This window comes from Caretta caretta, chromosome 2, assembly GCF_965140235.1.
Source record: "Caretta caretta isolate rCarCar2 chromosome 2, rCarCar1.hap1, whole genome shotgun sequence".
Lineage (NCBI taxonomy): Eukaryota > Metazoa > Chordata > Testudines > Cheloniidae > Caretta > Caretta caretta.
In genome coordinates this window covers 102,226,914-102,252,811 of record NC_134207.1, presented here as the reverse complement: position 1 = coordinate 102,252,811, position 25,898 = coordinate 102,226,914, and the positions used below count along the sequence as shown (strand labels likewise).

General features: G+C 41.0%; 1 protein-coding gene across 5 annotated transcripts in view; it reads left to right on the top strand.

The window, feature by feature from the left end:
* The window catches only part of ZNF516 (zinc finger protein 516), a 132,103-nt gene that overhangs the window by 12,260 nt on the left and 93,945 nt on the right, over positions 1 to 25,898 (top strand). For 2 of the 5 annotated variants that reach the window (XM_048840090.2, XM_048840092.2), the window contains exon 2: positions 5,799 to 5,879. The exons of the other annotated variants lie outside the window; for them this stretch is intronic. The gene's annotated coding sequence lies outside the window, so the exon portion shown is untranslated. The remainder of the gene's footprint in view (positions 1 to 5,798; positions 5,880 to 25,898) is intronic. 5 annotated transcript variants of the gene reach the window in all.

Below are 25,898 nucleotides of genomic sequence, written 5' to 3'. Positions count from 1 at the left end.
CCTTAGCATGTGTTGCATGCTTCTGATAATCAAAATAATGTGCACATTCTTTTAAACCAGTGGTTCTCAACTTGCGAGTCACAACCCCAGAGGAGGAAGAGAGTTATGAACAGGTGTCAAGGAATGGTGATCACTCTGCCCTTCCCATTTTGCTGACTGGGGAGTCCCAGCTAGCTGAGAGGGGAGGGGGCAGGGGTAAAAGTAATATTAAACTCTTACCAGTATTGGGACCAGCTCCCAGCCCCTGGAAGGGGTGGGGCCTCGGGTGGAAGGGACAGGGCTGGGGGGGGGGGTCAGCTTCCCTGAGCCAGCCCATCCACACTGCCTGGCCCGCTCTGCTCCAGCTGCTATCATGGTAGCGACGACTGTGAGCCCTGGGACCTTTTAAATTGCCGGCCCCAGGGCAGCTGCCTCTCCTACCCCCAATCACCGGCCCGAGGGGTGCAAAAGGGGCAGTGATGTTAAAGCGCTGCATACAGGCTGGTACCGGCTTCTTACCAGCACGCTGTAGCAGCCTCTACAGGCCTACTTTCACCCCTGGGAGGGGGGTCTTGATATGAACTTGGACAAGGGGTTTGAGGTATGGAAGAAGTTGGTTGTTTTAAAGAGTGACTCTTGTGTGCTATCTTCTAATCTTTATACATAAAATTCTCTTCCCATGTACCAATATTTCATGTTGTTACCATTCATACTTACATTATAGGTCACATGCGCCTCTATGCCTATGCATACAACACTTGGTATAAACTGGCACATTCTGAGAGTCTCCCTGACAGAGAGGAGTCACAATGGAGTCCTTCAGATATTTGCTGCATCTTTCTATGCTTGTCTTGGGAGATACTGTTGCTTTCACTTTACTGCCTTGCACTGATCTGTAGTCTATAGGCTTTTCATTATTAGCTACATTGGGGAAATGCAGTTGTTTGCCACTGGAAGTGAAATGGCAGATAAAGAAAATTGCCAAGTATGATACTTCTTAGACGCGTCTGGAGCACTGCAAGGAAGATTCACACACTAGACAAAATCCTAATTGTTCTCTAATAGTTTGGCTCTTACAAGAGAAGAAGGGCAGGATTCCAGTGCAAGCAAAGAAATCTCAAAGTGGTTTAGACGGAAAGTGGAAGATCAGGGTTGCTGCATAGAAAGCTGGAGGTTGGGATGCCAAATTTACTTGTTCTCATGTTAGATGAATGAATAGCTGCAAGGACATTAGCGAGTTGAGTAGTTTGAGGGGAGGAAAAGGAGTGGAGTCCTTGAGAAGTGTCATAAAAGTTAATTCCTTGCCTTTTTAATACCAGTCTCCTTTTTCTTCTAATTAAAAATCTAATACTCCTGAAAACATTCAACATTTTTAGTTATTTTGAAGGAGCAGCCCTCTTAGAGTGATGAGAAGGATCAAGGCTTGCATCCTCAAAGAGTGTAGGAGGAGATAGATGGTTAACCTTGCTCTTTTGGGTACAGCGTGTGAATTTTGCAACTCTGGAGTACAGGAGATCAGATGTAGAGAGAGCAAAATGAACACAGTGAGAGATTAGTTTTTCTTTGACAGGGTTCAGGGTAATGGCAGGAACAACAAGTCTGCCTGAATTTTGGCTTGGGTCCTATCTCTTCCATAACCTAATTATGTAGACTGGGACAGGTTATTAAGCAGCATATGGGGACCCTTCATTCTCTCAGCCAATTCTAAGATGGGAACAGTGCCATTTGGGTCACATAAGTCTCAAGAGAGAGAGAGAGGTTACAGTGTGGGAGCCTTTGTCTTGTCTTTTCCCCCTTTTCAAGAAGATGCATGCTCTTCTCAGATCTCTAAATAAAGGGAAGAGACAAGGAGATATGTGACAACTAAGAGGATATCAGACATCAAGCACATTTTTGTTGTCCTTTCACTTTGGTTTGCTGAATGTATTTTAAGGAAGTGCATGGCATTTAAAAGGCTGAAATCCATCTGCTTCACACTCTGATTGAATTTAGTCTCCACTTTTGGCACAATAATTCTTCATAGGACAATTGAATTTTCCTCAGTAACTTTTGAAAAAGAAAATACTTGCTACCTTTGCAGAAGAAACACAAATATTTTTTTTCAACCCCTCTCCCCCTCCCCCCCCACCAAAACAAACCAACTTTACCCTGATTTTTCTCATATTCCTTTGGGGTTTGTGCGGACAGTGGTTGTCTAGCTAGAGGAACCCACACTTCTCCCATGCTAGGACACACGCATTCTGATAACATCTTGGAGCTAGGCCGCTTTTGAAATTCTGAAGTTGAACACACACAGTCACTCCTCTCATTCAGGATAAACTAACAGAACTCTGCCAAGATTAGTTGATGGAACTGTCAGGTTCTGTCAGCTGCGTCCGTTTTCCAGTGCGGAAAGCTTGCTTTGCTACCTCACCAGCTTTCCTTTGCTACCTCACCAATAGGGAGCTGGGCTTGGGCAGCAGCAGGTAAAGGAAGAGAGGGAGGAGGCAAAGTGAGTGGGGTTTGAGCAGGGCTTTGGCGTGAATGGATGATTTAATAGGAGATGCCTGTGGGTGGGATCCATTTCTATGCAGGGCTGCTGGGGTCGTTCCGGGAACCCAGAGGCTCTTTATTTAGGCACCAGTGTAGAGACACTTGACCTGAGCTCTGTGGCACACCATGCAGCAGCACTGTGTGTAGGGGGTTGTTGGATTGTCTTGTGTTTTGGATGGTGCCTAGCACAGTGAGAATGTGGTCCGTGACTAAGACTCCTAGGTGTTACTGTAATACAACTGATACATAATAATAATGGGCAGAGTGGGGAGGGTGAGGAGTGGAGATCTGGGGGGGGGGGTGGGGGCAGGGGAGGGAGAGTGGTGCATAGAGAAGGAGGGGCCAGAGCAGGGGTGGGTGTGTGTGTGTGTGTGGTGGGGAGAATGGAGAGGAGCTCCACTTCGATTAACCACCTGCGTTCATCAGAATTTAGATAATCTCTGATGACTCACGGTTCATCAGAGTGCACATGGATCTTTTCCCCACTGCTCCTTGCTCCTCACATACTATTCTCACACAGCCCTGCTCTTTCATATGCACCCTTGGTCTGCACCATGACTCCTCCTCTCTGGCCATATTCAGCTTTTAAACACTGACATAGAAAACCTGAGTAGTCAGGGTGGGGGTGGGGTTGGGGTTGTGGGTTGAGGAAGCGTATTGAGGCGTGGGGCTGTAGGGAGTCATGAAGTGGCGCAATGGGAGCAATCTGGGTCATGCACTGGAGGCTATGGGAGGAATTGGGCTGTGCCAGGGAACAAGGGGAAGGAGTACAGTTGGGGGGCAGGGTATATGCTAATCTTGTATTCGTCTGAATAACGTTTAGCATTTGCAGAGATTTCTTAAATAAGTTTAATCAAAAACACACTTTTTTTTTGTTAACACCAGTTACAGCTGCTCAAGAGTTCATACCACCAACTCATTCTTAAGAGAAATCAGGAGTCGAGTCACTAGTTAAGTACACACACAACCTTTGAAATCTACAGTTGTGATTACCTTTTGCATATCCTCCGCCCACACCTGCCACTTTCCTTCACAACCCTAACTCTGACCAGAAACATTGACGGTTGAAAGAAGGAATAACATCACCTTAATAACATTGCTATAAACATAAACTATAACAAAACAATAAACATGATACAACCTTTTCCACTTAAATTCCCTTGATTAACAATCATCCAGCAGAACCCACTTAAACACAACCATTTACCCCTTACACACTAAACACCTACACTTCTGTGTGACACAATTTCAACATTTTAGACAATTAGAAAAGCTCCATTTCTAACCACTAGGCTTGGTTGGAGTTAAATTATGATTATTTCTTATTTGTATTATAGTAGCTCCTAGTGGCCATGACTGAGAGCAGGACAGAGCTCCATTGTGCTAAAGCTAGGTGATGTACATACACAAAGTCAGATTCAGTCCCTGCCCTTGCTGGCTGTATTTTTGTGTGCATGTGGTTATATGGATTTGTTAAATGTGTCATTGACATTCTTCAAGGCATATCTGCTATCAAGTTAAATGTTAAGAAATAGCTGGTAATTATCAAAGACCTCTTCAAATTAGTATTAAACTATCACAAATTAAGTAAAATCTGTGTAATCTCAAAATTACTGTACATTTACCAAGCAGTTAGTCAGAGAATGGTGAAATATCTGGCTCCATGCTGACATTTGAAAGATATGCTGTGTGTGGAACCTGGACATTTGGCAATAATCTTCCTGGCATCAAAAGCGATCTGGATGGTCATGCTGTGGAAATGCTTTCTGTTTTTCTCAAAAATCAGCTGGTGCCACACAGGGAGTGTGAGTGCCATCACATCCTTCCTAGGACTTCTAGGAATGATAGAGAGGCCTTAACTGATTATTCTGTTGCTGTTGGGGAGTGCTTAGACACTTGATAGATGCCTGAATATCTTGGTTGTTGAGGAAATGAGTTTACCAGATACCAGGAGGCTGATTTCATGCTTCATAGTGAAAGGGCACAGAGTACTTTTGAAGAGCAGGAAGGGGGAAACATTGGGCTTGACTTGTTGTGTAGAATGCATTCACGTAGGCTCAAAGTGTTTGCACGCTCAGATGGGGTAGTATGGTGTACACAAGCCTTCTATCTTTGTTCAAACTCGAATGGAAACTTTTAAACAATTGAAACTTTTTTTATAATATCGGGATATTAGTGGGTTATGCAGCATACTTAGTCCTCACATAGAAGTGAACCAAGGGGTCATTTCTGTACATTCTGTGGACCAGATGCAGATGGGAATAAAGCAGTGCAACTCCCTGGGCAGCCTTTGGGCCAAATTCAGTGATGATGTAAATAGTGGTGTAAATTAAAAATTGGGCAGAAATTTGTGCTTGTTGCAAAATAGTGGAATTTGTACCAATTTGGCATTGATTGGGAGCTAAGTTTTCTGCTCAGTTTCTCTAGATTTATATTGGTATAACTCCATTGACTTCAGTAGTATAATTGAAATTTACATCTGAATAAGTGAAGTCAGCATTTAGTCCGAGGTCTGCAAAATGAGCATAATCTATATCCGTATAGAAGATGTGGTGGGGGCAGGTAGCCACTTGTAGCAGGAAAACTAATTAAGAGGAAGAGATAAGATAATGGAGGACTCCACGTTTCAGTGTAACTTGCATCATCTTCAGCACTCCCGGATGTAGTCCTGGTGTAAGCAAGGGCAAACTTTGCTTACTCCCTTTTCTGTAGGTGCTGAATTTGGTTCCCATAGAATACAAAATCAGTGTAGTTTAAACTCCCTTTCTGATCAATTCAGATCTCATTTATTCCAGGTGTGTAATTTACACTACCACACACATCACTGCTGAACTTGGCCCGTTTGTGTGAGCACATATTCTTCTGTGTGCATACGCACACAAAAAATATGAAATGTTGACTGTGTAGCCCCTACTGACATTAGTGAGTACTTACTACTCACATGAGTAGTCCCCATTGACTTCAATGGGACTTCTCATGAGAAAGTGCTCGCCAGTTTCAGTAATGATTGCACAGTCCTGTCCTAAGTGGGGGTAAAATTGCTCAGTAGTCCTTGTATTGGTATTTCCTTCAAAAAGAGCTTTAGTATTACAGGACTGTACTCTTACAAGTGTGAGATTTGCATGTTGTTTTCACTTCTACTACCAGCATCAGCAGTCATTTAAAAATGGAACTGAGGAACGTGTATATAAAAATCTCATACATACTACATGAAAAATACACAGTTATCTGAAACTGAGTAAAAGATAAAAATAAATATTCCTTTTCTTCCCTTTTCCCCCTCCCAGGCCCTTCTTTCTGTCTGGCCAAATTTCTGTCCTTGGTTACATGCCGACAACCTCATTGAAATTGGAGGGGTGTAACTAAGGGTAAGTTTTGTTCCTCTGTGTATACGGGAGGTATATATGTGTGTTATATGAATGAAGTAGGAGCTGGTTAATTATGAAAGAAAAAATGGCACATGAATGAAATACAGGTTTAGGAAATGAGAAGAGCTAGAGTAACATTGTTTGCCTAAAGATGTCATCATGGCACAGACATTCTGTATATTTTCTTTAGTTGCTAGAATATGACAAAAGAATAACTTGTTAAGTAACGTCAGAGAAATGTACTTGCTCAGTAGACCAGCAGCAAATGTACAATACAGTAAATGCCAAAGACAAGGATTCAATTTAATAGTGACTTAAGAACCTTGCAATAGTTCAGAATTTTGCTTTCCACATTTCATGTCTTGATAAAAGAGCAAAAGATTTGACTTTTTTTTACATCTATAAGAAACAGTTCCATTTTACAGAAGATATGCATTGGTTTTACCAGTCTTTAGTTTTAAAGATTGTACCTGGACAAACTTCCTAACATTGCAATTGTTACAATTTATGGGGGGAGAGAGAGAGACACACACAGAGTAATGTAACAGATTTATATTCAAACCATAAAGGTGTGTGGTGCTAATCAGAACCAATAGGTACTCTAAGGCATCTTTACTTTTCCAGTTGGGTTTTGAACTTTTGGACTACTAAATTTTATTTTCTTGTTAAGAGCCACAGTCAGTGGAGTCAATGAAGTTAGACCAGGAATTAATTTAACTAATTTTTGTTAAATATTCAAGGGTGGTTTTTTTTTTCTAGTTTGATTTTTAGATTAGTTTAAAACAGGTTAGAAATTAAATTTGTTTAAAATCTTTGGCTCAGGGCATCCATACTGCCACCATTTTCAATCAAAATAATTGCCACCAGTATGAGGCTTGGAAATGCTTTCCGTACTTTAATGGTGTGGCCCTTATATTCCACCCTAATCCATGTAGGCAGACACTAGTGGCCCCACTGAAGTCTGTGCAAAGGTTTGCTCACACGGGTCATCTTGTACAGTCGGAGGCTTGATTTCAAATGCAGCCATTTTTTGGCCAGTGTTTGAACTCAAACTCATCACACTGATTTTCATGAATTTTTTAACTTCCAGAGTATTTGAATGTGAAAAATGGGTGATTTACTTGAAATATTTCAGAGGAACAGCCGTGTTAGTCTGTATTCGCAAAAAGAAAAGGAGTACTTGTGGCACCTTAGTCTCTAAGGTGCCACAAGTACTCCTTTTCTTTTTACTTGAAATAGTTTCCCTTCTATGTTTGTCTTCCTATCTGCTATCCAAAAAGATTATATTGTATGCATCAGTGTAATGTATCCATTAGTTTATGGCTCCAAAGTCTTCCTGGAAGTGTTACAAATCCACAGGGTCCCTGAGTGCTAGATTTAGTATTTGAAGCTCAGATTTAGTTTTAAAATCTATAAAACGTCTGTTCTCATACAGCTCCCAACCGGTTGTGCTTTCAGAGAAGCTCAAGAGCTCAGATTATTGTTTCCAGAGTCAAGTTTAATTTACGTTTAGTCAAATCCATCTTCAAGGGTTACTGTCAACTTGAAAAATCACATTTGCCTGAACATTTTGTACCTAATGTAGTTAAAAGCATAGTTACTCCTTACAACCAAGACAGAGCTTTACAGGGGTTAGAACAGTGGCCTTAGTGCAAATGATCCTTGGGTCCAGTTCTTCCACCTGGAAATCTGAAGGAAACTAAATCATATCTACGACAGGGGCCGAGCCAGTAACTCAGTATGGAGAGTGTTTCTCAAACGAGGGTGTGCATTTATTAGGAAAAAGTGGAGAAGAAAAAGAATTTGGATGGGTGGGGGCCATTCAGTAACAAACATAGCAAAATGAAATAAAAATCTGGTATATTAAATAATCAGATAAACTGTAGCAGTGGCCCAATTCTCATTCCTTTGCCCGGCTACCCTAAGTGCTGCAGCATGATGGCATCAGTGATCAGGCGGAAGTGAGTGTGGCTCAATTGTGCTGGTGTGACTCCCCTACCTGAGTTCACTTGCAGCGGCCTCTCTGTGTCCTAAGTTAATGCCAGGATGTCCTTATCCACATCCTTGATGCTGCCTGCCCATGCACTCTTAAGGGGCACATCACTCCTGAGAGCCTCCACTCCCTGCTACACTCAGGAGCCATCTAGATTCTGGGATGAAGTGACAGCCAGGAGACCTGGTCACACACACAATACCTGGGATTACTAGAGCTGAAAGGAATTAGTATGAAAGTTATTTTTCTCTGTGTATTTTGTTCATTTATGCATGGTCACTTTCATTTTCTTCTGTATGGTAAATTTCTTCATTACTGAAAAGATCCTTATAAACATTGATAAGGAAACAGAAAAATCATTTTCATTTCATGTTTTTAAAAAGAGGTAACTCCTGCTCTCTCAAATTATAAGGTGCTTTATCAGAATCAGGATTTCTTTTTTTTAAATTAGACACGTTTTCAAAAAGTTTCAGGTTACAGAGTCCCTTCAAACTTTTTTGCTGGCAAGACTTCCTTGCTTGAGCAAAGTTGAATTGCTTTTATGGGTGCCATCCAAAATGGCTGCTTAAATCAATGGGAGTTTTGCATGAGTCAGTCACACCTATTTTTATCAAAACTACAGTTTTATTGAGATTAGCCACTGTAAATGCCCAAGACCGGTGCAAATGGAGATTCAGACTCCATGGGATGATGAAATATATGCAAATCTTAAGCACATAAACAAGATTGATGCATTCATTTAATCACATTTAGAGATCCATGGGCAGATCAGAGCATGGAATTTGCCCCTCAGTTTGAATGGAGAAAACTGTTCATGTTGCAAACAAAACTGAAATTCAAATCTTGCAAAGATTAACACACCTTCTTACCATTTCAAAATGTTAGTAGCCCCATTGACGCTTCAATGGTACTATTCACAGTGCACAAATTTAAGCAGTGTAAGTCTTTGCAGGGAGTGGGCCCAATTTCTTTTTAACCCCTTGACGCTGGGAGTCAGGTTTATTGATTAAGTATGATTCTTATTGCTAACAATGTGCTATGCAGACACCACCATTCCATCAAATTAATATTGATTTCTATTATAGGACAAAGGACATAACTGTCCACTTAAACAATGAGGAGTCTGCTGGCACCTTAAAGACTAACAGATTTATTTGGGCATAAGCTTTCGTGGGAAAAGAGCCCACTTCTTCAGATGCATGCAACTGTCCACATAACACCCAATGCATATGGTGTGTTTTTTTTCCTTAAGGGAAGAAGAAAATATCAGTGCTATTTAAATATGGCATTTTCCATATCTACTATATTTAGATTGGAATGTTGCAGAAATAATCACTGGGCTGACACAGTCCTTATTTTATTCGCCATTGGTTTATTTCCCAGTTTGTTTCTATCTGTACATGAGTAAAATTTTAAGAACCACTTAAGACAGCTGAATCCCACTGACTCTGTGTATGTTATGCGTGAGGTGTGTTTCCTCTGCTCACTTATACTTGCTCACGTTAGCTCTCATTAAGCTAGCGCAAGTATAAGTAGCATGGGCAGCAGCGGTGGAGGCATGGCTTAGCTGTGCCAAGTACATACCTATCTGTTTCAGATGGGTTTGTACTTTTGATGGCCAAGCCTCTGCTGCAATTTCCTGTGCTACTGGGACTATGCTTCTATTTATACGTGCACTAGCTTGATGAGAGTTAGCATGAGTAGGTAGAGGTGAGCACACCCCTACCTTGTAGTGTAGATGTAGCAAATGAGACTTAGGTTCCTAAACCGTACAGGTGCTTTTGAAAACTCTACATCCGTACACTCGAGTGATTCAGTGTTAGCTCAGCTAAAGTAAACTTGTTTGTGGTGGGCATGGCCATTTTGGGCAGAACTCAGCCAGCTGAAAGCTTCATGAGAATCCATGAAATGGGCTAATCATTGTGGTATCTAGGCTGCAAAGACTAAATTAAGAATCACATTGGGACAGTGTTTTGTTTCAGGTTGGGTTTATCTCAAATGAGATACTTTGGTTTGTCATACCAAATCAAAATGTTGCATTTTTGGCTCAGTTCGATATTAAACTGTGTCTTCCCTGATGGAAGCCTGATGAGGACCCTAATTCAGGTTCCTAATGCCCCTCTCCACCTTATGGGCCAGGCTCCCATGCCGACTGAATCTCTCGTGATGCACCTATGGGTGGGTCCAGGAGGCACCTAAACTGCCTCTTTCATATGAGGCATTGCACTGATTCAAGAAAACATCGTTTCACGTTGAACTGAATCAAAACTAGACATTTTGATTTGGCAATGTTGAAATGTTTAATTTTGATTCGGGAATGTTTTGATATTTCCAAATGGAAAGTTTTGTTTTTTCCATAACAAATAAACATTTGCCACAGAAAGCAGACATTTTTCACCAAAAATTTTGTTTAGTTGAAATCCCAGTTATCCATCGAAAAACAGCTTTGATGGAACATTTTTGAGCTGCCCTAGTATACTTTTTTATTTAAGAAAAGATATCTGAGAAATCTTACTCTTCTGCATGAACAAAAACTCATAAAATACAGTTGATTATCTTAAAGCGGCAAGACAATATTAGGGAGTTGGGGGCTGGAGAGGGAGGGAAAAACAGCCTGTATTAGTGTAATTGTGATTAAAATTAATGAAATAGCGAATTCATAATATTGTGTTTATAGCATGCTATTCCTATCTTAGTATGGCTTGCTCTTTCACCATTTAAAGCAGGGCGGGCAGACTTTTTGGCCTGAGGGCCACATTGGGTTTTGGAAATTGTATGGAGGGCCGGTTAGGGGAGGCTGTGCCCTCGCCCCCTATCTGCCCTCCCCCGTTTCTCACCCCCTGACGGCCCCACCCCCGGGACTCCTGCCCCATCCAAACTCCCCCCCCCGTTCCCTGATGGCCCCCCTAGGACTCCTGCCCCATTTCCCCCCCCCCACTCCCTGTCCCTTGACCGCCCCTGGAGCCCCTGCCCCTGACTGCCCCCCATAGCCCCATCCAACCCCCCCCTTCGTGACTACCCCCCGAACCCCTGCCCCCATTCAGCCCCTGTTCCCCACCCTCTGACCGTCCCAACCCCATCCAAAGCCCCACCCCCTGACCACCATCCCGAACTCCCCTGCCCTCTATCTAACTCACCCTGCTCCCTGCCCCCTTACCGCACAGCACCAGAGCATTGCCCAGCCGCCCAGAGCGTTGCGCCGGTGTAGTGTAGTAAAATTGCTCTCCATAACTGCTACCACTAGCGTGTTCCTACGCGGAGCAGTTTAATACGCTACGCCAGCAGCATGGCGCGCTGAGGCTGCGGGGGAGGGGGAACAGCAGGGAAGGGGCCAGGGGTGAGCCTCTTGGGCCAGGAGCTCAGGGGCCGGGCATGGGGGTCCTGCAAGCTTGATGTGGCCTGCGGGCCGTAGTTTGCCCACCTCTGATTTAAAGTCACAATTGTCATTTCAGTTGCATTATCAGTAAGGTTGAGAGAAGGTATACTTAATACCTCTGCTCAGCAGACTCCATCTTGTTGATCTCTAGTATACATATACATAATTTCTCCGAACTTGTCCTATATCAGTGCATACAAGTAGCTTTACTTTTTACCTTTGTCTCTTTCAGCTAATGTAGATAAGAGAAAATCAGGTTTTCTTCTTCTGCTCTTTAGACCAAGGGCATGCTGACTTAATTAACACAGTAGTTTCCTGACTTCAGCAGGTGGAAGTAAGCCTCTTAGTGGTTATGCAGAAGAATTTTAATTTGCAGTTAGACTTTTAGGTAATTATGCCTGCCTGCCTTAGGGTTATAAAAATCACCAGCTCAGTGGGTTTTATCAGATTTTTTCAGGTTCTTAGAACAAAACATTTATTTGAGAATATGTTGATGCTAGAAACATAAAGCTCTAATTGCAGTTGATAAAAGAAAACTTCAGTTATTCTTAAAAGTTAAAAGGGAAGTGATGAAACACCAAGATTCTTGGTGTGCTGATAAGGAAATTACAAGAAAGTTAGAAGCCTAGAGAAGAAGGAGGAAAAATGGAAGAGTCATTGGTGATTGGAGATAGGGGCATCATGAGAGGGTGAAATCAACTGTATTTGGATGTTGAAGAGAGGGGAATCATTAAAATTGTCATCTGTTACGGAGGGCTTTGTTTGCTAGAATGTAGAAATTTCTGGTAGATAGATAACGTTGTTTTAAATAAAGATGGCTAGCTCCTCTTTGAGTCTACGTAGTGTTGAAGTCACTGAATGATTGTTTCTGATTCTGGTGGTTGTAAATGTAAGAGCTGCTGATTAATATGTCAAACAGGTGATTTATATGTTGTCATTGCCAAACATCATTGGATAAATTTATCTGACTCAGCGTGCCAGTAGTTGAAAGACATGCTAGGAAATAAGTGATTGAATGAAGTTAAAAAAAAAAAAAGGGTATTATTTTCAAGTAACATGTACACATGGTTAAGTAGCAAGATGTAAATAGCTTTTGAGTAGTTCTCTGACATCAGTTTCACTTAGAGCAGGGTGTCTGTTCATTTTTAACACCCCAAAATGGAAAATACCTGTCAGTATTTATGCAATAAAAGTTGAGCCTTCATTTATGCTAATAGCACTGCCTACAACATAGCAAAAAACGGGCAGTTTAAAGAAATGATGGAAGCACGTCACCCTGGAAGAACTCCTCACATGCCTGCTAGTACATTCTGCAAATGAAAAATCAGAGGAAAAATTAAAGGAAGGACTGTAGAAATAGATACTGGTGTTATGCAAGAGAACAGGAGAAATGATTCAGTAATAGCTACAAGTATTCAGACCACGGGAGGGGGGAAGCATCCCCACTTAATAGGACTGATTCTGTATCTTAAAAGAGACTGCCAAATACTGTGTCCATTTTGTTGAAGATGTCATCTAAAAATACAGGGAAAGTATGATGGGGTGGTTTTGCCATTTGCTTAAGATGACAAAGATAATAAAAAAATTAAAGAATTTCTCAGGTGCAGTCATGCTAACTTCAGACATATGGATGTCAGTACCCTATTTAAAGCTCAGCGAGAAGGCTTACAGTTTTTTCCACCACCATCAGCCTCATGGTTGGTTGACTGAAAAAGGAAAATTGATGCCCTAGCCCAGGGGTCGGCAACCTGTGGCACACGTGCCAAAGACAGCACGCGAGCTGATTTTTAATGGCACGCTGCTGCCTGCTAGGTCCCAGCTGCCGGCCCTGCTCAGCCCGCTGTTGAACCCAGGCCAGGACCCCAGCAGGCAGCAACGTGCCATTAAAAATCCTGCCCTCCCCAGCCTGCTCTTCTCCACCCCCCTGTCGGGGCAGGGTGAAGAAGCTTGGTCCTGCCGGCTGCTGCTGCAGGGCAGGCAAGGTCCCCCCTCCCTGGCCTCTTCCCCCAGCATGCTGGGTTCCTGCCCCTCTTCCTGTCCCTCCCTGCTGCCGATCAGCTGATGGCTCTTGCGAGGGAGGGGGAGAAGTGGAGTCGCAGCGTGCTCGCTGCTCCGCAAAGGAGGCGGAGAAGAGGTGGGGACGGGACCTTGGGGAAGGGGGGGTGGAATCAGGGCATATCCCCTCCAGCCCCCTGCCTTGAGCCGCTCTGGGCAGCCCTCTGCCCTGACCCCTGCACCCCTCACACACCTGCAGCCCTCTGCCCTGACCCCTGCACCCCCCCACGACCCCAGCCCTGACTCCAGCCCCCCCACACCCCATGCCCCGACTCTTGCAGCCCCCACCCTGAGCACCAAACGGGAGCTCCTGCACCCACCCCCCACATTTCCCACTTGCACCCCTCACACCAAATGGGAGCTGCGCTGGTAAGGACTTCACACCCAAACCTCCTGCCCCAACCCTGAGCCCCCTCCCTCATTCTAGGTCCTGGCCAGACACTACATCCCAACCACCAGCCTGTCCTTCACCCTCAGCACTGTACTCAGTGCACTCCCATCCTCAGCTCAGTGCAGAGAGAGAGAGGAAGAGAATGGGCTAGAACCAGGGAGAAGGTAGGTACCCACTCTATGTGGGCAGGGCTGGGATCCCAGACTAGCAGCGGGCTGAGTGGGGCCAGCAGCCAGGACCTTGGCTGGCAGGAGCCGGCGGACAGAACCCCAGACTGGCAGCGGGCTGAGCCACTGCCGGTCTGGGGTTCTGGTTGCTGGCTCCTTGCCAGCTAGGGTCCCGGCCACAGGCCCCGCTCAGCCTGCTGCCGGCCTAGGTGAATGGAACCCCAGGCTGGCAGCGGGCTGAGCGGGTCAGCGGCGTAAGATCAGCATTTTAATTTAATTTTAAATGAAGCTTCTTAAACATTTTGAAAACCTTGTTTACTTTATATATGACAATAGTTTAGTTATATAATATATAGACTTATAGAGAGAGACCTTCTAAAAAAACGTTAAAATTATTACTGGCACACGAAACCTTAAATTAAAGTGAATAAATGAAGATTTCGGCACACCACTTCTGAAAGGTTGCAGACCCCTGCCCTAGCCTTTCATTGACATATTTTACTTTATTTTTGGAAAGCAGCATGTTGGTTTTGTGATGCTTTATTTTGTAGGTGTTTGTGGTGCTTTATTACAGCTACGAAGGCTACACAGATTACTGATTTAGGCAAAACCTTTCAGGCCTGGATGCCTAACGTTAGACTCCTAAATCCACCTTTGTGCACTTAAGTGTAAGTAGCCTGAGCCTCAGAAGTGCTGAGTGACTTACAAATCCCCTATCTAAGCCGATAGGAGCTGCAGGTGCTCAGCAAATCTGCAAATTGGGCACTTTTATTTAGGCACATAACCGTGGATTTAGGAGCCTACATTTGGACACCTGGGCTTGGAAAAGGTTTACCTACATTAGTAACCTGTGTTGTGTTTCTTGATGCAATAAACTATCATAAAAATGGTAGCACCTAGATTTGAAAATTTCAGCCTTAGTTTCAAAGAACTTTAAACAGTGCAGTTCTTGTTTAAAGAAAATTAATGACATTTGATTACTCCCAGTATTTTAAAGCACTGTTCTTTGGGAAAATTGTGCAGTGGCAGAGGGAAGTTTTTGATTTCAGCTTCAGTTAAACAAAATGTAGGACACAACCCTGTTGACACTTAATACACGTGAATAATTTTAAAGACGAGGGTAGTCTTATTGGATTTAATGAGACTATTTATGTGGGTGAAGATACTCAAATGCATATGTGCTTGCAGGATTGGGCCTTGGTAAAGTGTCAGTTAATGACTGATAAGACAGCTGTACAGCTTAATTTTTCTTTGTTTCTTTTTGTTCAACTTAATCCAACTTCTTTTTCAAATATATGGAAAGCCTGTCAGTGCAGCATGGCACCAATCTAAACATTCAGTTTCAAAATGAAAATCATGTTAGCTCTTCTGTTGTTTCGGTAGGAGGAAAAAAGCAATCTGGAAATAGGATGGGGTTTGGGTTATTTACATATTTCACCACTTAGTACAATAAATACATTCATAGACTTTTACTAAAATGTATCTTCATGGTGTTCTCTAAATATAGAAAATGTAATGGGTGTGGTTTTTTCAGTAGCAGTGTGAACAATAGAAAGAACATAAAATCTTTAATAATAATAATTTTAAGTTACAATTCTGAAGTGCTGACTTCACCATACTGAGCTATTTAATGGTTTTACATAGAGCCATAAGACGGATCAAGCTTTTTTCTAATGCAGGGCACTTCAATACACTATAATTTGAGTATTATATCAGTTATTTATATGTAGGCAGCGTACAGCAAAACACGTGGAAATGTTATGACTTCATCTTTTAAAAAAACCTGTTAATAAAATAGCAGTTTTAAATACATCCTGAAATACCACAACACAATGTGGGCAAAATATGAGCTGCAGAACACATACATTTCCCTGTTGTTATTAAACTTTTAACAGGATTCACTGTGTGTCATTTTAAAATGATTTCCAGGTATTATCCAGAATGGTTTAATAGCTTTAGATACCTTTTGGCTTGTTCTGCAGAAGAAAATGGGTCCCTTTCTAAGTAGCAATTAGAACTTATTGAGACCTTTTATATTCTAAGAGATAAAGCAAAGCGGGTTTGCTTTAAAAACTTGGTCAGTAATTTCAACTATAGCAGGTCAGAGCCTTTTCTCTAAATCATATTTATTTTTATTTTTGTATATGCATTGCAGTGGTGCTTATCACCATGGAATCTGATTACACTTTATATAAACAAGTAAATGAGAGAGTATTGTAAATCACAGCTGCAATTTCCTAGAGGAGCCCTAGAGAGCTGGGCACCTAACTCCCTCAGCCTACATTGACAGTCCCAGCCTACATCTGTTTGTGTGTGTGTGTGTGTGTATACACACACATACTATAGCATATGACTATCTGATTAAGCTTTGCCATATTAATTATAGCAGTTGAGGAAGCAGGTACTAATATAGTTAAGGTTCAGTTCCATCTCTTATTCTAATCTCTCTGGTTCAATTGGTCCTAATATTTACAAGCAGCTTCTTGGGGCTGCAATTTTACACGCTTTGCCTTAGCTCATAGACAGGGTTTTTGGCTTTGAAATTTTACTGAAATTTGAAGCCTTTTGGGGGAGTATTCAGCATGAAAAAAATATACTTTTACCATTTTTAAAAATGGGAAGACTCCCATTAGCTTCACTAGGCTTTGGATCAGATTGTAATTCCACTCAGAAATTTGTCTCTGTCATAACTAAGAAGGTTTGACCGTAAAATTTGTCAGCCACACCTGACGTTTCTAGAGGACACAAATCCGAAGTGTCTTCGCATAGGTATATTCAAGAATGATTGGCCTAGAGAAAGTCAATAGGGTTTGCCTATTTTCCTTCTCTCATAATACAAGAAATAAGAACTCAAATAAAAGAAAAGTTTTAATCTGTGGAACTCATTGCCATAATATATGGTTGAGACAAACAACTGCAGTTATACTGTCTAGGTTAGAAATTAGGATCAAGTTTCATTCTTCACAACATATGCCAACCACTAACTGCCTGGAGTTACAAAGAGTCCTGTGGCACCTTATAGACTAACAGACGTATTGGAGCATAAGCTTTCGTGGGTGAATACCCACTTTGTTGGATGCATTCACCCACGAAAGCTTATGCTCCAATACGTCTGTTAGTCTATAAGGTGCCACAGGACTCTTTGCCGCTTTTACAGATCCAGACTAACATGGCTACCCCTCTGATACTTGCCTGGAGTTAGGAAGATATTTCCCTCATAAGCATGTTCTTGTACAATTTTTTATTGCTTTATGCCTTCCTCTGAATATAGGTATTAGTCACTGTGAGTTGAAAGGATTCATAACTAGAGAGGCCAGGGGTCTCATCTTATGTGGCTGTTCTTATGTTTCTAAGTAATATTCTCTTTTTAGGAAAAGTGTAGACTTTTTCTATGTGTTACTGTTCATATTACTCAAACATCTTTTAAAAAAGAGATCATCCACATGCTGTTGCAAACTCTGCCTCAGTACCAATTGTGAGTTGAGGACAGCACTTGATAACTTTCATTGTTTTTGGTTTTACTTTTACATATTAGTACAGCCAATAAAGGTCCAAAGATCCTCAGCTGGTGTAAATCAGGGTAGGTCTGGCTGATGTCAGTAGAACTACAAAGATCAGTGTCAGCTGAGGGTCTGGCCCCACATGTCCTAGATTAATTACTAATTTGATAGTGTTTCATAGCTGTATTTGAGACTTATAATGTATTAGAAACACGCACTAGTGTATTGGAGAAGTAATAACATCTTGCACTGACATATATGCCTCCTACGTTTTATTGAGGAATAGCACCACTAGGCCTCCAACTGTTACTCAGTCTTCTCCAGAGAGGCCAGAGCTAAATTATTTTCAGTCAAGAAAGGGGGCAAATTTGATGTAGCTTGCTTCTACATTCACAGGAAAGTTAAATTCTGTACTATCAGAATAGTTTCCTGTTTAAATTGTTGGGGTTTTGTTGCCCACAACTGGAATTCAGATAAAGCAAAACCAATCTATTTCTCTCTGACCTTGACATGTGTTTGTTTTTCTTGGCACAGCTGAAAAAAATGTTAGAACAAACTTCATGGTAAGACACAAACAGAATAATTAAAAACTTTTACATGGATATGTAGCTTATCAGTTGCTGTTTACTTTTCATTAGATCAGTGCCTCCATAAAAAGAGTTATAACACTCCCAGGAATTCTTTCTGGAGATGCTGGAATTAATGTGTAAGAGTCTATGATTTTGTACTTGTTTTTGTTTGATCATCATGGAGAATCTCCCTGGAAAGCTTTTATAGTGCTTTTATAGTCAATAAAAACAACTTTTGGCTTTAGCCTTTGTTCTCCGTTGTTCTTTGATTGAGGAGTACCACCAGTGCATGACAGCTGCATGTTTTCCTTTAGCGTTTTCACTAGTGGAGAACAATAATAATATGGGGATAACTTAGTTATAAAATGCATGGATATTATTTCACTTATTTGAACAATGGACTGGAGACATGGAAATATGAATCTGTAAAACAGTAAGCATTCTTCTGATAAAGAAGCATTTTAAAAGAAATGAACTTTCAATTTAAGTATTTCTGCACTGTGCTAAAGTGCTATGTTGTGGTTTTATGCCTTCAAGTTTAGTCTGTTTATATCACAAAAGGATGTCTTAAATATTTTTGGTTTGCACATACCTTATAAGGAAGTGTAAGGTGATACAAACTCTTCTTTCCGTTGTTCCTGCAATAAGTGCATGTGTATAGAAACACAGCACAACACATTTTAGGTTTCTGAAAAAATATGAATAGAAAAGGAATTAAAATTTGGAATCTGCGAGTAGTAGTCACGCACAGTGCAGTTGAAACTAAGATTGAGTATAAATATATGTTCTTGCAGTGTAAGTAACTTCAGTGTAAGATCACACAGCCTAGCAACAGTTCAACATCAAGATGGTGCATTGCCTTAATTAGCTTCTAACTCTATAGGTGAGGCACTAGAGTTTTCTGTAGCACAGTGGTTCCCAAACTTGGTCCGCCGCTTGTCCAGGGAAAGCCCCTAGTGGGCCAGGCCTGTTTGTTTACCTGCCGCATCCGCAGGTTCGGCCGATCGTGACTCCGAGTGGCCGCGGTTCGCTGCTCCAGGCCAATGGGGGCTGCGGGAAGCAAACCGGCCCGGCCCTCCAGCGGCTTTCCCTGCACAAGCGGCAGAACAAGTTTGGGAACCACTGCTGTAGTATATAGTATCACAAATGGATCTCATATTCATATATGTTGGTCACTTTTACTATGTTAGTGTGGCTGGCAAACATGATTTCTTAGTGGAAATTAAAAAGTCATAAGTGTAAATCTATGAGCATATGAAATTATCTGTGCAATTTGTTTTACTTTAAGTTCCAAGAAGCATTATTATGCAAAAGTGGAAAGAGCAGTACAGACAGGTTAATAGTACATAGTGAAAATAATTTGAGCTTTTAATCAAAAGCACGTCTACTATAACTATTACAGTTTGTATTGCTCATAAATGTACGCATGTATTTTACAATGTCTAAACGACAGTATTTGGAAGTCCTTGTATAGATGTTCCGTAAGGAGAATTATAAACAAATAAATAAACTGATTACAAAAGGTAAATTAATGGGAAAAAATCAAATAATTAACTTATTGCAATGAATAAGATTTTGTCATACTGTGACACAATTGGTCACTACCTTGCTTAACAGGATTGCTCTAATAGCTCTGCTGTTGTTAGCAGCAACCAGTGTGGATATAACTAAAATTTCACGTATTTGATGGTATTTGTAAAATAATGCGTGTGCCTTTAAGGGAAAGTGAAATCAAATGATGGTGTTATACTCAAAATATTCAGACCTGTAAATGAATCACCGTGTTTCAAATAGAGAAACTATTGGGCAATTACAGTAAAAACCCAGAAGAGAAAAACATTTAGGTATGATTGCTAAGTATCTCCTTTTTTGAAAAGTAGTGTATGCTGCACTAACATACCGTTCATATCAACAACATACTAGTGCTCAGGTGTAAAAATACATCGTAATGACAGTGCATTTGATTGAAACACAACTGTTGTGATTTCAGGGCTCTCTTATGTGGCTTTTCAATAGGGACAATCACAATAATGAAACAATCATGGCTTTTCAAAATCTTTGTGAAACACAATTAAAATACAGAAACAAAACAGGTGACAATTGATGTAGAAGAAATGTACATGTTCTTCTACCTGTTCTGAGTACACCAAGGGTGTTCAAAATGTGTCCAACTGAAGGGTTTGTGTTGGCAGCTTGCTTGGAGATTGAGGGCCCCCACAAACTTAAAAGGAGTAAATTCCATCTACCCTCCTCTTAAATAGGGTACTCCCAGTGCATTGGAAAAAGATGGACTATTGCACACTGAATGCAGTAATGCTTTTTATTTTGCACAACTCCCTGTTAAAGATAAGAGAGCCTTGAGTCACATTGTCGGCCACCCATAAACAATACCAACAGCTACAGCTACTGTGCTGAAAGAATTAGAACATACAAAGTCCTGGACCAAAACCAGATCTGCATGCAATCCTATTCTTGTAGGGAGAGGGTGCTTTAAGGTTTGGAGTGAAGGCACCCTGTTTAAATAAACAAAATAGCTTTAAAGGTCAGAGAAGAGAGAGAATTTTTCTTACTATTTTGGGGCCTGATTCTCTGGCTGCTGTGTACATGGAACTGTCATAGAAATCAGTCTAAACTTAGAAAAGGACCTTTATCGTTTTAGGGTATGAAAGGGAATATAGTTATTTTAAATTTAGAAACATCCTTAATATAAAGGAAGATAAAAATGGATGTGCTGTAGTTAGAGAGGAAAGGCTAAAGTGTCCTCTCTAATGCTGGTGTAGTGAGTCACAGAAGTCAATGTAGTTACTCTGGATTTACACCCATGTGACTGAGCTTATAAAAACAAAAGCTGTGTGTGTGGGCAGTGGGAGGGTAGGAGCTCCTGTGAGCAAAGGACTTCATCACTGGCTCTAAGACTAAATGGATACCCCGTGACTCTGCTGGCATAAGGCTAGGAGGCTGTCATAAATCCCCCTTGAGGAATACTGCCATCATAGGGGAGTATCTACACTGGCTCAGTGACACCACCTGGAGAAGTCCTAGGTGAAAGGGATTTTCCAGGGGCATTTCTGGGAGAATAGGGTTGTGGCCAGTGCGTGGCTATACTTTGGCTCTTCCTGGCAGATAGACATAAGTTAGAGCAGCCTGTGATCTGACCTAACCCCTTTCATGGCAATCCTGTCACAGGGGAGGTGCAAAGGTGACATCAGATCACCTTCCCACCTCTCTCCAGTCCCAGTTTGGCGCATAGTCCAGATGGCCAATGTATGATGATTCCCTTTCTGGAACTGAAGTTAGTTACAAACTAGAGGACAAGATGAAGTCCAATCTGAAATCTTTTCTCCAGGCTTGACTACTCCTTGGGTTCACAGTGCATTATCTGTACCCCGTTACCAAGTTCCCTGTATCAGGGCAACATTTCTGAAGCCTGCTCCTTCCCTTGTTGTGCCCTCCATGGTCAATATTGTTGGAAGGTATTGGCTTCAGCTCCTATATCCAGGTCAGGCTATTAACCTCTTCTTGTCCTGGACCACAATGGGGTTTATCCATCCCAACACAGCTCCACAGCTGTGTGGCTTCTGAGAGCAGAAAAAGTGACTTTTTCTTGATTTTCCTTTGTGTGGAAATACAGGTTTAATGATAATATCATAGTCAATCCTAATTATGATAGTGAGATTATCGTTTTCAAGGAAAATTGTGGTAAAACCAAATGATCAAGGCATCCTTATTGACATTCAAGTAGTCAGCATGACATAAGCTTATCCAGGTGAAGATGGTTTTTAAATTTAATCTGGTTTACTATCTCGTTTTACCTGCGGGTAAACTTAATGCTCCAGACTAAAGAAAAGATTTTCAAACTTGGATGGCTAATTTTAGACACTTGATCTACGTCCATATTTGGAAAACTAAAGTTGCTTGATTTTCAGAGATTCTGAGCATTCAGAGCTACTGTGAAGTCAGCGGGAGCGCAGGTGATCAGCAGTTCTGAAATTCAGGTCACATTTATGCACATGCCAAAGTATAGATTTAGGTGATTAACATCAGGCCACCTACATTTGAAAATTTTGGACAATGTACAGTAACCTTTTGAGAAAACTGTTATACAGATGAAATGGAGGAAGGGGCGGGGGGAATACATTATAACAGTGTTGCGAACTCTTTATGATTTCGGAATAGATGGTGATTTTCTGAAAGCCGCAGCTTCTGGAATCGGATGATTACAAGAGAATCTCAGTTTTAATTTGAAACAGAAAGTGAGTTCTAGACCTCATGCTTGTGAAGAAAAGCTTGAAAACATGCACTAGACCTCAACGCTGAAAAGCCAGCAAGCAAATAAAAAGAATAATAAAATAAAATGTATTAATTTTTGAACATCTCATGAGTTTTAAGCCAGTCATAATTTTGGGAAGCCTGACTCCTGATTTTTGAATGCTCAGAGTTGATAACACTGTATTCATTATTTTTAATGTGCATGAGATGCTGATTTTAAAACATATCTGAAGGTAGGTACTATTTATCAAATAAAATCTCCATCTCATTAATAAATAACATTAAAAACACAGAGAGAGTTCTGAAAGGGCAGTGTAAAGCTTATCAGTAGTGAAGTAAAATGATATTTTTCATTTTCTAGTGAAGCTGTATTTTAAGAGTGTGACATTGAAAGGAATCCTACTAGATTACAAGCCTGGAACAACATGTTTTTATGAAAAGAACCTCCTTGAGTTTAAAAAAGAAATGATATAGAACTCTCTCGGAGACCCTGCACAATAGTGGTAATATCTTTTATATTTTTCTGTAAATAATGCTTTTTTCCCTTTTATGCTGATTATAAATTGGTTAGTCTCTAAGGTGCCACAAGTACTCCTTTTTTTTTTTTGAAAGATTGTGTGATTTTTACATAACATCTTTACATTACTGTTGCAAGTAAAATAGATATTAAGCAATGACTTTGACAAAACTGCCATTACCTAAGAAAGTAAATATAGGTGTGCTTATCTAAGCTTGGAGGTGGTTTTAGCCTAAGAAGGTGAAAACCCTTTTAAGTATTAGCAAATACTATGGCTGCCTGTTGAAAACTTGCCAAGATACATTTGTGAAGTGTCTTTTTATGCAGATAATTTCAATTTGTTTTATGTTCGTTATTATAATAAAAAACTTTAAAAAAAAAGTATACTGAATTCACTTGGGGGTATTTTGATCCTTTTATACACATGCTCTACATTTAGTACTGAAAGTAAAGTAAAGTAGATATGGGATGCTAAAGGTGTTATATAAAAATATATGGTGTATTTTGATAGTTTGAAGTACTATGTAATGATAGTACAGCTAGTAATTTATATAGAGATCAAGAATTATACAGTGCAACTAACTATTGATTATTTACTACTATCTCAGGTGTACAAGTTTATTAAAAGTAATGGGCAGGCCATAAACTGGTGGCACAGAAAAGTGAAAGCTAATAAAAGTCACGTAACATAAATAAATATGATGATGGCATTTAAATATGTAGCAAAGACAAACTGCATTTGTGTGTTAGGAATAGGATCACAAAACATCCCATAATGAATCAGTCATGCAGTAATCCATGCTTATTTGTTGTGTAACAGGTTTAAGGATTTAGTAGTATGGTTCAAATTGTACTCTTAGAGTTAGTCACTGTTAGATTGTGCCTCCCTGGTGGCAAATGCACCGGTTTAAACATCAGCCTAAAGAGCACAGGAGTATTTGTATTTATAGAAAAGTAATGTGTGTGATATATATGCACGTGGCTTTATTTGTGTAAAGTTTTTGATAGGCTTTTAAATCAAAGCTGTAGTTGTAAGAGCTAGGACTAGGTAGACTAGATGGTGGGCTAATCCCTTTAAAAAGAATACGTCAGCTCTGAGATTTGCCACTAGAAATCCTATACTGTAATTTGATGCTCTGCATGGCCAGCTCCTTCTCAGTTATTTATGTATTAAAAAGATGTAGAGAAATTTTTTGCTAGCATGTAGTTGTGCCTGACTTCAGATGTGCTGTTGTTCTTCTTGCTTAACACTCTTAACCAATACCGCAGATTCTGCTGTACAACAATGTAGCTAAATAGGTAAGACTGTCTGCAACCCCAGGGTTCAGAAAGGCCGTGGAAGGTTCTGCTTGAGCTGCTTAAGCTTCCCAAGAAATCTGGTTAGTAGTGTGGCTTAAAGTAAGCATCATTTGTTTCACTTTAGCTAAGGTTTCTCAGAGGAGCCAGAGAGTAGCAAAGCTGTCTATCTGAAGCGACAAAGCTTTATTCCTCAAGGAAACTGAGTTTAATGACATTTGATTATTCCTTTTTCCATGTCATTGGCTACCTGTCCTATTTTTTTTTTTTTTTTTAGTTCAGTAAGAGATGAGTTCTGGGTAGGCAATGGAGGAGTTTTGTTTTACTCTGAGGGCTGGATGAGATGAGGGGATGTTTTCTATCCATTAGCAGTGCCCACTGACAAATGGAGAAACTTTGACTGTTTGAAAAGATGACGCTTCAGTCCATAATGATGATTTGCACTTAAATGTTATTGGAAGTCAGATAGTACATTTGGCACTGTATAAAACAATTCAGAGTCCCTGCTCTGAGGAATTTACATCCTACCTAGACTGTGGCAATACAGACTAGCTACATATTACATGCTGGAAGAAGCACCAAAGCTGATGTGGTGGATCTTGTTTTGAAGGAAGACTTCATGGACGAAATGTGTTTTAAGGAAGTATTAGAATGATGGAAAAGAGGTTATTTGGTGCAACGGGGAAAGGTCATTGTAAATACAGTGTAAAAAGATGTGAGGATATGAATGAGAGAACAATACAAAAGATGCATTATGAAGGGAAACTGGAGTGGACTTTAAGCAGCACAAAAGGGAATAAGACAAAATGAGAACAGATTAGGTAGGATGGAGTTATGCGGGAACTATAAGGGGAAGAAAGGAAGCTTGAACTTTTGATATGCAAGACATTTGAATGGGGCAGTGGCATGATTGGTTTGATATGAGAGTAGAATGATTTTAGCAGCAGCATTTTGAATAGATCCAAGGGGAACAAGATGAGAACAGGGAGGCCAGAGAGGAGGCTGCAGCAGCTAAAGAGAGAAATTACCAATGTGTGGACAAGTGTTTTAGGAATAGGGATAGAGGAGACAGGATGGATTTTTAGAGATATTGAGGATGATGTGGAAGAAGAAGAGAGGAGTCAAATTTGAAAATGAGGTTGTGGGCCCTGAGGATGTTGAAGATATAGTACTGTTTTCATCAGTGATGAAGAGGAAGAAAGTTGAGAAGCTTAGTCTTAGATATTACATTTGAGATGGTCAGTTGGATACATAGGCTAGAGTACCCATGGGAAAAAAATAGTCACAGCTGTTTGGCGGCACCACCCATCAGCTATTTGGCGGCTTTGGGAGGGGCTTGAGGGAGGGTGGAGGCCAGCAAGCGGTGGGTGGAGGCTTGGGGAGGGGTCAGAGGAACTGCAGGGCCTCAGGGATGGAGCAGAGGTGGGAAGAGGTTGAGCAAAGGTGGGACCCTGGGGAAGAGCTGGAGTGGGATTGGGGCCTCCGGGTGGAGCAGGGGCGAAGCACCCCCGGGGAAAAGTAAAAGTCAGTGACTATGGTTGGACATCTAGATGGGGTTGACATAGAGGTATTCATGGACATGCTGAGTTGGCAGAAAGGAGGGATTTGTTATGCGGGGGAGAGAGAGATTTAGAAGGAAGGTGCCTTGTTTCAGGAAGGCATGTAAGTGTGTGTTTAAGTGTTTTCCTGAATAAGGATGCTTTTCTGAATTGTGACCAGGGGACACTAGTTGAAACAGTGTGAATGGATAAGATTCCTTAGGGAGAGCATAGAAGAAGAAGAGGAGGGAACTACTCCTGAGGATATGAACAGAAGAGAAGAGGAGAAGGAGCTTCCTAATGAGGCACTGAGAAGAGTTGAAAGAACTGAGAAAGCAGAATCACAAA